Consider the following 16,405-nt stretch of genomic DNA (forward strand, 5'->3'; position numbering starts at 1 on the left):
ACACACACGTTGTGCATCTTTGTTTAGCTCGGGTGGATTTCGTCCTCACTCATTTCCTCCTCCCTTTAATGCACAAAGTGTAGATGCAGAATAATTACATATAATATTTACCAAAGGAGACACATCAGTCATTAAAAGAAGGATGAAATGGACAAATTATTTCCTGAAAAAGGTACATGTCCTTATCCTTTGTGCTGATATCCTCTCACATTGCTCTTATTATTAGCATGAACTCAAGGTTTCATTTATTCTGTTCTTTCATATATTGTTTACAGCTATGGTTTGGTTCAAATCAATCTTAAGGTTTTCAGTGTCACTGCCACGTGTATTTAAAGTTGTACTCTAGAGTATTTTAGTTAAGAGCTTTACAGATAAAACAAATCGTGTTCATAAATGACTAATGACTATTTGCTGAGTAGGGGCCTCATCGCAAAAACATCTTATTTCATTTTAGGATGACAAGTAGGACTTTGGGTATGACAAAAAGATGACAGACCCTGTGTTACATTCACAATAACTATCTGAAGCAGCACATCGACAAGACTACCTGTCATTGCTGTTTCTGAAATAATACAAACATACGTTATTCAGATTTGATGATGTTTTGGGTGTGGGTGAATACTGACACTACCCAACACTACTTTGTTATTTGACTGTCTCTCCTCCTAACTACAGGAATATCCACATGCAATTCTTAACGGCTCTCTGGCAGGAATATAATCATACTTTTGGATGTCCCATATCCCTGCAGCGTAAGGCACTGTTCCACTTACAGCAACATTTCCCAGTGACACTTTAGTGGCTACATTGCATTATCATGCTCTGCGGAGACTTTCACTGATGACTAAGTCCCAGGGTTTATTAGCTATGTGCCTTTTCCCTTCAGACGAAAAATAATTTCCAGACCTCAGCCAAATGAAGCTGAATATCTCATGAGCAGTCCCTGCAAGAAATGACACTGCATTATAGATCATAGTCACCCTCAAATGTATGGATATACAGTGGTGTAGCTCTAAACCAAAACTGCATATCTTTAAGGACTTCACGAGAAACAAAGTGCACATGCTCAATAAAGGTGTGTTTACACGTGCATAGTAGAACACGTCATGGTGTTTTCTTTACTAAGATGGTTTGATTTGAACGTAGAGGGGCTTTTATGTTTATGTTTAATGGTGCAGCAGTGACAGTGGAAATGTGCCACAGTTTGTCGAAGTGGCTACTTTTGACTTATTAATTGGAGGAATTCAATGTGGAAAAACATGGCACAGTTAAATGTGACACGGCAAAGGAAAATGGCCATTTACTGAGGCCTTTCTGGGTTGAGTTGGAGTCTTGTTATAGGGACTTTAAAGTGCATTTACAGGGATGAATGTAGGTGTAATTGGTTGTCTGTGTACATATGCAGTATGTGATGGGATAGACAGACAAGCTCAATGTGATCAAGTCAAAAAAAATATAGTAATAGTAATAGTTTGCGAGTAAAGAATACTGATTACTATTAGATTGCTTAATTATATCCCAACCCCTACTGTATAATGTGCCACTCTTTTTTTGATATTCTATATAGATCTGAGCGCAAAAACTCCACAGAAGTAAAACTTATTCAATCTTAAACATCTATCCACTTTGATAACACCATTTTGAAAAAATATAAACGGTATATGCTGCCTTTTACTGCTTGTAATTTGCATGACAAACGGTGCAATCCCGTTTCCATGTACTCTTATGTTAATTATCACAAATGGATATGTGGTCTTTGGGGCTGAAACACTTCATATGAATCAGCATTCACTTTATCTAACATCAAGTCCATAGAAGTGAAGTTTTTTCCCTGGACTTAAATGGAAAGTGCAGCTTTCAGACGGGGACACGGGCAATGACCTGGCATGTGGTCCGCACAGCTTGAGAACACTAAATTAATCTACGCAACATGACCAGCACTCCCAAATTGCTCAAATGGCTTCAGAGGAACTGGCTAAATCAATTTTCAGAGAGAGGTTTGAGTGGCTGCACACTATTAAATCATTATCTTTCTAACCTCACTTAAGGACAGATTTGTGCGTTTATTTTTACATGTTTCATACAGGCAGACATTTACTAAAAAAAGGAATCAACAGGGATTTTGTTTTGGAGGGCAACTTTTATTATTGCTAAAGCAATAAAAAGCAAATTTGCTATTGAGTAATTAGTTGAATAAGGTCCATCTATATCCGTTGGCAGGGCTAGCAGTTGGAGGCTGTTAGGCATGAGAAAATGAATTTCCTCTCACTATGAAACTAATTATAGACATAAGAGCCAAGTGGGAGATCGGTGGTGTGGTTGGGCTCATGCTGAGCAAAATGTACATTAGACCTACACATATCAAGACTAGGTCATCACAGGTCATACCGCAGAGATGTAAGTAGAATTGCAACTTAATGCATACAGTGCAGACAATTGAATAAGGTTAAACAAAACAAACTGAATATATTGTGGTGGTTTGGGTACCAACAATGACACAATAAGTTCAACCAGCCATTGGAAAAAGGGGAGACATATCCAAAAGCAATGTTATACATTTTGCTCTAAACTGGCAAATAATGAACAAAAAGGGGTGCTGTGTTCTATCGAAGAAGACTTGAAACAAGCGATGGAGACCATAACGTCATGTTTACTGCTGAGATAAATCCAACATGAAGACATTTTCATAGAGTTCTATACAATCTGGGATTTAATTTTGAAACCAGTGGATTTGCCTCTTGTTGGCCATTAGAAACAATGCAAATTATGGGCAATTCATTAATTGAATTAATTGAATCTCCTCTGTTGGGAATATCAACTGCTACATGAGAAATGGTTTGAGTTGAGGTACACATTCCTCTCGTCAAGGAGCTGTGTGAAATCATTGTCCTATAAGCTATCAACCAATACAAAGCTTACTAACACAGACAATGTTTTTACACTTCTCCTTGTATAGATTTTTACTGAAAAGATGAATAATGTCATTTTTGTGAAGAAAGGGAAATCATTTGTTATAGGTACATGGTACAAGAAATAAACTTTCATTTGGTTATTGCATAATACATTTGCAGCTATCTACAAGCTATAACTTTTAAAATGAACTGGATTGGTGAATGCACCTGGACCTGAATTGTCCAGTTTCTTCTCTGAAAACTGCTCCTTGAAGCTCCCATAAGTTATTCCTTGTAAAGCACAGGGTTTTGTGTTGGATTGGCCACATGACGAATGGATTAAGTTTTATTGTATCCGTACCTCTTTAAAACTTAGAAGAATACACCATTGCTATTAATGAGTCTTACACGGATTGCAATACAAGAACAATGATTTCACGGTGGTCCAGAAAATAATGTAACTTAATAAGAACAAGTATAATTGCAATTTTCCTATCTGTGATTTATTCAGTGGTGCTAATTACCTCTTCTTTTAGAGCTGTGATAATTAGTTTTACTCTTTTTTTGAAGAGGCATTTTGTAAGCCTCTGAAAATGATAAAATGAGAAGAAAAGAAAAGAAGGAAATACCATGGGGGCCTTTCTTACCAGATATAAGCACATATAATGATGTGTGCCTATGAGGAATTATTGTGCTCATACACTTAAGAGCGCATACAGCATTCTTTAATGTTGATCTCAGACTCCTATGTCTTCCAAAAACGCTGTTCTTCTCTTGTGGAGCTCAAAAACCACAAGTGTGAGAACATAATTTTGGACAGCATACATTCTTAATGATGAGTGGGAGAATGTATTTTTAATAAATCCAGTAATAGTAAAAATGTAATCAGTTTGCAACCAGAGTCTTCCCACCATGAAATCACCCGCATTACTCTTACACCTCTGACAGTGGCTGATCAATTAGATTCCACCGAAGGCAATGACGGAAAATGTTGCTTTGTCAACTTTTTTGTAATGAGTCAAGTAGAGACAATAAAAATGCAACAACTTCTTCTAATTTCTGGATATTGCCACAGGACAGCAATTGTGAAATTCGTTCATTTCTCCCGGATAATATTTGAGAAGGAGAGACAAATCAATTATTAACAAAAATCCAACGGCAGCGACATTTTTTTTTACAGCCATTCCTCTGTTTCTCTGTAGCAGCCCATATTAATCCAAATGAGATTTAGTTTTCAGACTTATTTTAGTAATCACTGTGATGTTGTAGAATGGTTTATACATAACACTTAACAGGTGCATCTTCATGAACACAAGCCATGTGGAAGAAAACAGGGTGTTTTTGCTCAAGATGTATTAAAACATCTAGTTTAATTAGACTTAGGCTAAGTATGCAACACACCCATATTTACAGCATATGTTGGTCACAGTGATGTGCTATGCTGTATCAGTGAAGCATGAATCTTCCTTAATGGCATTATTCAGTCTCTAGTAAACAACATTACAGATTTCCGTCTCCTCTGTTTAGTGACGCTACTAATCTTTTAAACTATCGTACGAAACTTTAGGTCGGCAACAACTAGGATAACTCAATTTCAGTAAAACAGATAAAACAAAAACATTCTCCAGCCTGGATCTTTAATAAAAGTACACTTCCTGTGAATGTAAGGAAATGAAAAAGGAAAATGAATGAATAATGAATATTGAATTATATTAACTGCATTAGGAAGAGAAACTGTGCCTCAGTGGTGACACGTACAAAGGTAGACCTTCCTCTATCCAATAATAAATAGACTGCCACTCTAATCAAACGCGCACTCAACCGCACACTCCTCAGGATGCCCCATTGCATTGGGATATTTCATTTAATTAGGCCAGATCCCTTTCAACTCCGCCGCGACGTCACTGTGCAGAAATGTCTCTGGGACCAGCATGGACTCGAGGTTTTAGTCATTAAGAAAATCAGGTCAGCCTTTACATCTGGAGGAAATCCGTAGCAAAATATGTAATTACACACATGCATGGTAGCATTGTTTTTAATGAGCTATTTCAAGACAAGAATTCCTTAGAACAATTCTATCCTCAGAGCACATGCAGACTTTGACAAGTACAGTGGGTACAAGACATGGAAGAAGATCTGTTGGGCTGCCGTGTGTTATTGTTGTGAAATGTATAAAGCAATATGCCATGTTTTGACATGTGTTGCATCTCCAAGTTAGAACAATGTATTATCAACATGATCACTCCAGCTGAGCCCAATGCATGTTGGATACGTCTTTATTTTGTTCAACTTACTACCTTTAAAGTCTATTTCTCTAGCCTACAGTGTTATCCTTAATGATTGCAGGAGGTGTTCAATGCCCCCCCCCGTTTAGAGCTCAGTAAATTGCTGTTGTGTCGACATAGGAAATGTAAAAAAGAACACTCCAAAAGGTTCTCTGGAGTCGAAAGTAGCACATCAAAACATATCGACGTATCCCATCTGGCCGGGATGTAATGGTGCGATCACACCAAGGACTCTCTCTCTTATGAGAACAAACACACTCCCTTTGCTGCATCAGTTTCTGTTTGATAAAAGTTTACATTGCCTAATTACAAGCAACCAGGTGAATGCACCAAAGGCACACGGAGTCACAGATACCTTGTTTATCGGACCAGCTCTTGGCAAGTTGCCATTACAAGTCGGTAAATTAGCCAGCGAGGGAGCAAGAAGACACAAGCTGATTCGATCTGTGTAATTTAAGATAATCATGATACAGTAGAACGGTAGCTAGGCTCAAAGACAGAGTGTGAAGGTCAAGGTAAATCGCATAGGGTCCAGCTTAAACGCAGGACATTACAGATGTGCAATTTATGTTTGTTTTAGAAAAGCACTCTAATCAGTTTATCCACCATAACATGTTCCTATCTTTAAACCAACTGGAGTAAACGTGTGGAAAGCACAACTTTGGAAATTCAAAACCTAGTTATAGAACAGTTTCCTGCATGACCTTCAGGTACTGTTCTCGATATTAACAATCGTCTCAACAAATAACATGTTCACTGGAAGAACACCAAGGTTTACATTTCAGGTGTCTCAGTTTGAATATCAGGCGTTGCCTTTACAGTTAGTTTTGCGCACCCAAAGTGAATTCTTAAGAACTTAAACCAAGCTAAATACTTCCAGCCTGTCCAAGACTCAAAGCCCTTAATAAATCAGCAAATGTAGATGTACTCTTAATTGATCTCTGGGAGACAGATAACCATTTGCTGATTGTTAACGCTTGTCAGAAAATACTATCTTGCCTTATTAAAAAATAATTGTAATAAGATCTCTACTGAAACCAAATGTCCATCTTCATTAGATGACTCTTTAATCTTTAATTCTCGCACATAAAGGTTCCTAACCAGCACAGCAACAACCGCAAGGTTTTACAATCGTATATGTCTACCAGCCTGCCGCTTTAAGAAGCATGACGCAACCTTCACAGAGCCCATTAAATACTGGGGTTATCAGCATCATAGATATAGGTTGGATTGGAGCTGCTCTGGGTTCAGATCACCCTCTATTAACAGGGTTGTGTCCATTTTGAAAGCAATAAGTCAACCGTGAGTTATTTTAAATTGCATACGTCACGTAAGCAAAGTTCAGCCAGACAACTCACGTGTTTCATTAATATGTTTATTAGAAGCAGTATATAGTTTGAGAGGTAGGCAGATCTGACAGCTTGAATAGAGCATCAGATGTTTGGTTGGTTCAAGAGTGGCGAGGGCCTCATGTGCGAATGTATCATTGGTGCTCGAGTTGACTGCCTGAACTAGCTCGTATAACTCGTATTTTATACAAATGATCTTGATGGTTGATTGTGCACCTTCTAACCTTATGGTATTTGCATTTTCTGAAGTCATTTATTGGCCTGATAACATTGGAAATGGGAAAGCTGTGATCACACTCATCCCACAGTATGTCCTAAGCATGCAAATGATACTACACATGATTCTCAGTGGTTAAATCCACATGTTCCTCACTGACAGGGTTAAAAAATTGTTTCTGTGTTCCATCTGAAAACTTAGACGTACTCATTATCTTAATTGCAATCTCAGTCTTTAATTAGCTATACACACACTGAGCCATTCAGGTGTGATCAATGCCCTCTTAATCTCCAACCATAAAATGAAAAGAAAATGAAATCAATGTTTTGCTATCTTTAATTGGAACGTAATGTCAAAATTAATAACAATCAAGTCAATTAGCATTCGTAGCTGGCTGATATGCACCAATTTCAGAATTTAATATGAGTGTGATTCCAGGTTTGACTGTCGTCATTACAGGAGGAGTCAGTGGAGCATCAGATAAATTAATGGGAGTGAGCTGAGCACACAGAATGGACTGAACACTCTAAATCTGGGGAGTCAAATAAAAAAGAAAAGATTCAGCAGAGGAATAGCCATCTCTCCTCAGCAGGAGCTCTGATTTAACTGCGTCTGAATCTGATCTCTCTCCCCAGAATTAGAAAACCCACGCCTTTTTGGAGAACCCATCATGTCAAGGAAATTACTTTCGTATTCGAGGAGGATGTATTATTTCAGTGTCTTTCATGCCCCCTACCCTACTGTAACACACTTCTTGAGAGTTGAATCCAAAGTCATGTAAGGTCCTTTATACTATCCGATATTCCTCCTTTCCTTAGCTGAAACTTCCTACTTTGTGACTACATCGCAAAATAAATATGTTGCGCTTAAGGGGGGAATGACCCTGAGACAAGGTCATTGAACGATCCTGAATACTGTACCTTTCTACAGTCTTCTATTAGGGAAAACATCTTGTGTTTAGGGAATGTTTCAGGCAAAATTAATGTGGAGATTGTTCGTTTGAGTCTGCTCTCATTCAGCTTGGAGAAATTCTGTAGCAGGAGTGGAATTGCAGGATCATCAATTAATGATTTACCGGGCTGTGGTTTCCCACCCCAGAGCCTGGTTTTGTAATCTGCAGTGAATAAATTTGTATAGGAAGGCTGCTAATGAGGCCTAATAAAGACGTTAGCCATGGGCTGCAGTGGATGGACTGGTGTCCTATTTAAGAGTCACAGGAGCTGCCCTTTGGGAAGGGATGACCCCTCCAGCCCTGCAGGGTTGTTAGAGTGTTTACCTTGACATCCCTTTCTAAATATTAGATCTTAATTATCAATGTGGCTATTTCGGATGTTAATTAAACTAGCAACACCTTTGGCTTTCCGCTTTTGGAAGTGATTAAAAGCAAAGATGGGACACACAAGCCTTCTTAAGGTGTTTTTTCCGAGTGTGAAACATCATTTTCGACAGTTCAACAAAGCCTACAGCTAACTAGAATTGTCCTGTGTGAGGTATTACGTTAGAAGAGTGCACAGCCATACTGTTAAACCGCATTACGTCTGACCTGAGGAGAGAAGGTGAGATTATCTCAATGCTATTGTCTTACATTTGGAGTACAGCCGAGGGTTTAATCAAATCTCGAAGCAATCAATGCTCCAGCTCTGATGGACACTTTCCTTGCCCTTGGAACCCAAGGAGTGTTCAGAAACGATACCACCGGCAAAAAAGAGTCACTTCGGATACATCATCGTAGAGAATGAGATTAACCTCCCATCCTCTGCCTACTGGGATATCTAATGTCGCAGAGCTTATCTTCTAAGCATTCAATCAACCTCTAAGAAGCAAGTCTATAAACACCTGGAAGTCCTTTGTTTCTATTCTGAGCCTCCACTAAATGTGCCTGCACAAACTTTTTTCTTCCAGGAATATGAAGTTTACCTGCTGTGCAGAGGAGGGAGTGTGAGTTTTACAGGGTGACATAATTGGTGACAGTCAACATGTGCAAGCGCTGCACTCGGTTGTTTGAAATATTAGGAGACAAACCGTTGTGGATGGACTGGACACTGCCCCAAATAGGCTCATCTATTATTAAGATGTTTTGCTTTTTTTATGTTTTTATTTGTCTTGCTAGAAAACATATAAAGGGATAGAGGCATTAGTGTTGATCTCACCAGACATATATCAAGATGAACTGATTTGATCTAGGATTAAAAGATAAAAGATGACAGCAAACACGGCACACACATCCACTGTAATCTCAGGCATGGAGCTTCACATACACACATGGGTATGGGTAAACTGTTGGCCTCAAAATAAACCAAATTTTTGTCGGGAAGATTAGAAATGCATTATTTAAAGACATGTAGTCCAGATTCACCTGAAATAGACCTGTGGGGAAACACGATCTTCCTGTTTTCAATTACATCTTCTCCTCAATAATCCTTCACATCCCTGCCTCTTCTTGCTCTGCCTGACCTCAACGGTATACCGGTAACTGTAAACAGCCAATTGTTTATGAAGAATAAAAGTGGTTGTTTGTCCTTGACCAAGCTAACAAGCATGTTGTTGTTCCTGTAGTTAAAATCCACTGGAACAACTGTACCAAATGGCTTATTGTGTTTGGAGCTTTGTGCATTCAAAGAAGAACATTTCAACCCCAGCATTTCACACAAAGGCCTTGACGATATAATACAGAATTTCAGTCCGACGTGCCGAATCTGACGAGTGGCGCCTTATCTATCCAATGCAGTCTTTAATTTCTTATTCGGCATTTGCATTTGACAAGTAGGTTTTGCTGATCTGAGTAACCTTTGGTGCGGGGCTAGATCAGTGGCACTTGAAGATGCAAGCTATGAATGGCTCTAAGCTGAAGTAACCGGGTTTGATACATTTTGCCTGACAGATAAACGCAGGCAGAATTGCTCCTGCTACCTATTTAGCATTACAATGAACTACGCTCTTGGGTGCCAATGTTCTGTTATGTGCCCTTACTTTCTATGAGGCCTGGTGCTTCTTTCCTCCAAAACAACAATTGTATGCTGTTTACCATTCAGTGGTTGTGCACTCGCTACTAAAAAAACACTGAAATGCAGAAATGGCCCAATCTTGGCTTGCATACAATTGATTAATATTAATTATAATCAATTTCAATGTTTTGTTTTTTTATTGCAAGCGCATGACAGGGATGGAGTAAAGTTTATTATCAAAGATTAAATCAAGGTGGTAAGGCTGGTAGGCTGGTGATGTTTACTATTAAACAGGTAGCATATTTCCTCAGGGGCCCTATTTTGCCCATTTTTGGGTTAAATAATTGTACGTTGTGCCTCTACTGTGACATTTATACATGATTTAAGATTTAAAAAACGCTTTATTGTATACAAACTGTCTGTGCTACAGCACCTTTTTTCACCCTCTGTCTGAAACCAGAGCCCAGTTTGCTCGGATTGGTTAGCCACATAGAGTGTCACGCCCCTAAGCCTATAACGTACAATGTTTTGCAGACCATTTACGTGCAAGAAAAACCTGAAACAGTAAAATAAGGCCCCTTCAAGCTAAGACTAAATCCGCTTTAATGCTGGAACCGTATCGTGAGGTATTGGTCACTGCTACTTTTTGTCTCATGAAAAACCTTTTGTAGCGGGCCTTAGAAATGCACACTCATTATGGGTGCACGAGAAAGCAATATTTCAAACACAGCTTAATGGCATAATGGCCTCGCTCTTTGGTGAGTTATTTTTAACTGTGCCCTTGAGTCAAAAAAGAAACACTGGACTTAATACCCAGAAATGTCCGCGGAATATACAAAATGTACATTTACATTAATGTGTTTTTGGCTGCCAGAGTTGGATTTAACAAACACATGAAAGCAGACTTATCATCTGAGGTCGATGGTATACGTGGATGCATATTTTAACTTTGGAAGCAATTTTCACGTTGGCTCTCTGTCAGGTCAGCAGTCCTAATATTTTTTTTGCCCTTTGCTGTTGTAAACATTGTTTCCCCAATCTAAAGGGGATGAGGATTAAGGGCATTTTGTCAGCGCCGTTATACATGTCTGACTGTCCTAAGGCTGTGAACTGCCATCACAGACAAGTTCATTCTGTTTACCCTTGTCATCCAGAGGAATATTAATCATCCAGTAAGCGGACCAAAGAGCTCGGGCTATACATATGGAGACAAATCATCATGGATCAAACTGACAGTCACTGAAGGTTCCAAGATCCATTGTTAGACACTGCAGACGTACACATTCCAGGGAAATTGAGTTTTGTGACAACTGGATAGACATTTTTCCAGTATGCATTGAATACTGGCTTTGCAGGATTACTTAAAGGAAAAAATAGATATCCAGCTACAAAGGAAACAACAAAGTGTTTCATGTGTGTGATGTGCCACTGTCAACCTCGAATAAAAGGGCTCAACATCAGAAGGGATCATCCCCAGAGGACCCTAAAAGTCTGAAATAAATTGTGAGCTAATGCATCAAGTAGATGATAAGATATATTGACGATATAGTAAACCTGTGTGTGAACACAGTGAAATGTACACAAGGAAAGGTATATATAAAATAGCAACTAACTTTGGTCACTTTAAGTTAGTTGAGTGTACAGTAAGGGAACAGACCTCAGTAAGAGGACCTGGCTCTTGACGGAGGACATGTCATCAATAAGTGATGCAGCATGGAGCCGGGCCTGTTAGTGTTTGCAGTAGAGTCCTGAATGGGTCCTTATTTTGGCACTCCAAACACATCTATCACATCAATGTGGAGACTAAGCCGGTATCCGTCATCGTGACAGATTTTTCTTTCCACCAGCGGTCCAGCCCTGCAGGTCTGCTCTGACACCTGCACTGATGCCCATGGAGTTAAGTATAAGCCAATTTGTGTGCAATTTGATTTGATTTAATCTTTAATCAGGTTATTGCATAGTAATTGATCACTTTGATAAATAATAAGGCACCATGCATGATTCTACACGTCAGTCATCGAGGAAGATAATGTCTGTTTTAATGTGATAGTGATCTAAAACGTAGAAAATCTATCTTGATTTATAGTTGTTGTATATCTTTTACAATACATTCTTTGCAGGTTTTAAAAAAGTAAGTGATAAAACATTTACATTTCATTCTCTATTTGTTGGGGAGGAATGTGTGTTCTATGGCGAGCCCTCGGTGCTGCAGCTTCACTTTTAAACTCTCATAAAGTGTTTCCAAGACACCCAAATTAGGCAATGCAATAGTCAAAGCTGGATGAGAGGAGGAAATGAACCCATGTCTCATGAGAATTTATTGGCAGAACAGAATTGATTTCAGAGATGTTTGTGAGCTGGAATAAAAACGATTTGCGGCGTTCATATGAACACTTGTGACTTGAGCATGATCGCTTGTGTATACAGAAAGACAACATGCTCATGTGTTCCATGCTGAGAAATATCAGCCGTGATGTCCCTATCAATAGACAATAAGCATTTGTTGGATAACAAGATGTGACAGAGTGTTTTGCTGTGCATAAAAGCACATACAAACCCCATGTTCTGAGGTGTGTGCTCACATGTGAAATAGAGTATCATCTTTAAACACATTTTCCTATCCTTTACAGACAGACAACCATTTCCTCTCTCTCCTGTTCTCTCCTGGAAAAACATTTGCTTTTTTCCCCGCTGCACTACAGGTCTCTCTACCTACACAGAAACAGCACAGATCTCCACTTTCTGTGGTGGTGGAAATAACTAACTGAAGGAGAAGTGGACAAGAGAGAAAGGTAGATTATAACTCAATATTATGTAAAAGTGCATTCCTCCTCCTAAACAGAATAAGAAAGTTAAATCCACCTTAAATCCATATGAATGTTTTGGTAATAAAATGTAGGTGCAGATTTAGAGCATTTGTTCGTTCTTAAGCTCGGACATTGGTTGAGCTGAATAAATGTAATTTGTTTTTCATTGTCCACTGATCTGGAGTACAAAAACAAACCCATGAAAGCAGCAAAGATTAACAATGCTGTTTCATGGGCAGTTAACCAACAAAAAAAAAAAGCAGCATCACTTGCCACACTCCACTGCCCACAGCCTGTACACACACATGTCGTGGTTTAGGGTTAGGTGAGGTTGAGGTTATAGAGAGGACGCCGTCACAATGCGGTTGATATATGGAGTTTGTCAGAGAGCTGCCAGAATCTGAGATGCATTCATGAAAACTCGCAAACTTTATTCATTATACATTATAGCATTATCCATTCCTGGCCGCCACGAGGGGAGGGAGTAACGAAAACTGACAGATAAAATTAGAGTGATGGAAAGGTTGGGGAATTGAAAAGCTGAGAAAATGCAATCTGAGGTGATTTGATAAGAAACAGGTTTGAACGTGGAAATAACAAAAATAACTCCATCGACACAAGAGCCATAAATAAATGAAGCAAACTTCAAAATTGGATTGATCAAACTGCAATTTGTGTTCTTGCATGCTTTGGATTTTTTAATTAGAGTGACTGTTTTGACATTATATTCCAATATACTTTGTTTCAATAAACCTGACAGTTTGTCTTTTTTTTAAATAACTTGCGATTTTGTTCCATAAAATGAAACAAGTACAGCTAAGTTACAACTGGGGAATGGTTTGTACTTGTGATTGATGACGTGAGCTGTTCACTCAACCCAAATGTGTTTACATAGCTGATGAGAATTACTTCTCCTGGAGAGAAATTTTAACCTTTCTCTAACTCTGCAATTGACTTTGTGTCTGCGTAATGCACCGGGGCAGGAAGTGAAGTAGGCGTAGCGTGACCCCGCAATGTGTTGGCCGTCACCCTCAGGGGGATCGGACCGAGGTTGATTGCACCTGGGAACAATTGAAACCAATAAGGTTAACTGTGGCTGAACTATTACCTCTCCAGCCTGGGGTCAATGATGGATGACTTGTTGGTGATGTAACCTACAATCTTTTGGAGTTACTCTGCTTTTCATTAAGTATACTGCCACAAGAATGTAGTTGGACTTTAGTGTTTTAAATCTACATTTTATCGGCAGGATTAGTTCTAGAGATGCATCAACTCCCTTAGGCGACCGTTTAAAACTAACCCTAAACAATATATTTCCGGCTCTAACGTAATATCTTTCCACTAGCTCCCTATTCTTAGTTTTACATTTCTTCACACTTCACAATTATAGGACAAAACTGCAATTATCACCCTTTTTCTTAATTCACACTGCTATAGGTAAAGTATAGGTTTATTGAGGAACAGGTTGTGTCCCATTCAGCGGAGGACTACATGTTCTAAACTATTTGTGTAAGTGGTGCAATATTAATCATCATGTAATGAATTGTGATGTTTGATATATGCCTAACTTTTTAATCTGTGCTAAATAAATACACTTATAAATGCATGTACACTGTTTCTAACGAAAGCAGCTCCCTTGAAGTGCTTAAATATAACTATGTATTAGTCTATTAATAGTTTATAAACTACATATACAGTATAAAGAGTGTATACAATTATAAAATATACAGGGTTTATCCTGTCCTTCAGGTTAAACTTATTTAGCACCATGACATTATTGTTCATTAAATATGAAAACCTGATTTAATTAAAAATCAATTTCCATTGCAATACGTAGAATCCACAGTACAAAACAAAAACAGTAATTACTGTACAGCGATACGTTCCTGTACAGATCACTACCCACATATACTTTAACACGTGCCTTGTTTTTCACTGCAGTATAATTTGTATCATCCTTGTGATGAATGCACTGTACTCTGTACTGTATTTGTTACCTCGATTTATTTTCCGGTTTGTTCTCTTGTGCGTTGTGCAGAGGGGTCATCAGAGACTTTGCTGTCAGACTCTAAGCATCAGATCTCTGTCATAACACGTCTCTGGCAGTCGACGCAGCAGCAGAATTCACAGATGAAACGCTCCTTTGATCAGCGGGTCCTTTGAGTGCGCTCTTTAAACCTCCGCTGCCACTGTGGGCATTCAGGGGGCATCAGCAGCAGCGATGCCACAACACTACCATTGTGCTTGGGCCTCTCAGCCGATAAAACTCAACGAGAGTGTACGAAAACATGAAGGCAAGCCATCAGACTGCATTCCTTTAATGCCTCGCTGTGCTTAAATCATCTTAAATAATGTTGGACATGTGCAGAATACCGCCTCGTCCGACAAGGAGTTTTGAAATTCGGTACTTTGGCTCTTGTAATGCATTTATAGCCTGCGCCTTGCACTTGCATTTTTTATAGACAGCTGCCCCAAAGGACAAGCTGTAGCTTTCAATAGCTGTCAACATTTTACAATGAGTAGATGTTGATATGAATGCCTACATTATTGCTGGAAACCCTTGCATTTGTAAATACGACATACATTCATTGGTAACTGGGAAATAAAATGGCATCTTTCATTCAGGAAGTTCCACATTTTACATTGTTCACCTTTTTAAATGTGATGCTGAAACATTGTATGCTGCTAAATTTTACATGTTAGCCCTTTTTGGGGAGTTCGCCCTTTTTTATTTGATAGTCACATTAAAGAAGTAAGTTTTACGAGACATTGACTCTATAGTTGTTTAATAAATGACTGTCGCTTCTTTTGTTAATCAAACATTCGTTGCTGGGTAGTAAAGTCCGATGGGCTTATACAAGCTTTTTTTGTTCCTGCTGCTGTAAATGAGCTTGATGAGAGTTATTCAAAACAATAAAAATGCAGTAAAAACACAAAAATGAATAAAAGATGCTGAAAAGCTCCATGGAGAGTTGGGAAACTGCACAGTTTGGTGATAATTTTATGGGGTTCATTACTTGGGAGGGACCCCTTTCATAGTCCACATATTCATATTAGACATTACACCATTGCTAATATAGAGCTATTGATTATTATATAAGCAATAGTTCAAAAGACTATGTGCAATTTGTAAGGGGTTGCTTGTATTCATGAACCCCATTGAATTGCCAACCCCTTTCCTATTATACAAAGTCTTTTAAACCATGGCTAATATAACAATATTGATTAGTGCACATTTAACAAACCTCCATACTATAAAAACTTATGGTTTCCACTTAAGTAGCACATTTAAAGATTAAATCAACTGTTTTTATTGACCATTCTTCTGCCAAGGATTTCAGAGAGTAATCACCTGTACTCTTTTTTTTATCATCTTATTCAACAAGTACGCACAAACATGCTCATTGGTCATGGCTAATTTGAATTTACGGCATTTGCAATACATGTTCTATAAGCTGCATCAATGATTGAGTAGGACACAGGCAATGGGAGACCCATAATACCGTTTACAACCAATGGGAATATCTCCGTGATACCATGGCAAACATCACCTGCACAGCAAAGATTATTAAAAGTCTAATTATGCATATCAAACACTACAGACGGGACAATTAGATCGGGGAGGCTTCAGGCTGCCTGGAACAGATGGTTTCCCATTTAAGGAAACTACACACATATGTATTATTAACACTTAGCTCAGCATTTTCTGCGCTTTGTATTTAAAGTTTATAGGATCTCCCTACAGAAAGTGAAGATTTTGAATATTGTTTAAGTGACTTAATGCTTTTGCTCATTCAGGCAGTGTTTGGTTTAAATGACACAAAGTACATATGGCTCCGATGATGTTTGAAGCCATTAAAACGTTTGCTGCGGGCCTGAGCTGTGGGCATGTGAACAACTCAAAACATATA

Source organism: Eleginops maclovinus, chromosome 21, assembly GCF_036324505.1.
Source record: "Eleginops maclovinus isolate JMC-PN-2008 ecotype Puerto Natales chromosome 21, JC_Emac_rtc_rv5, whole genome shotgun sequence".
Taxonomy (NCBI): domain Eukaryota; kingdom Metazoa; phylum Chordata; class Actinopteri; order Perciformes; family Eleginopidae; genus Eleginops; species Eleginops maclovinus.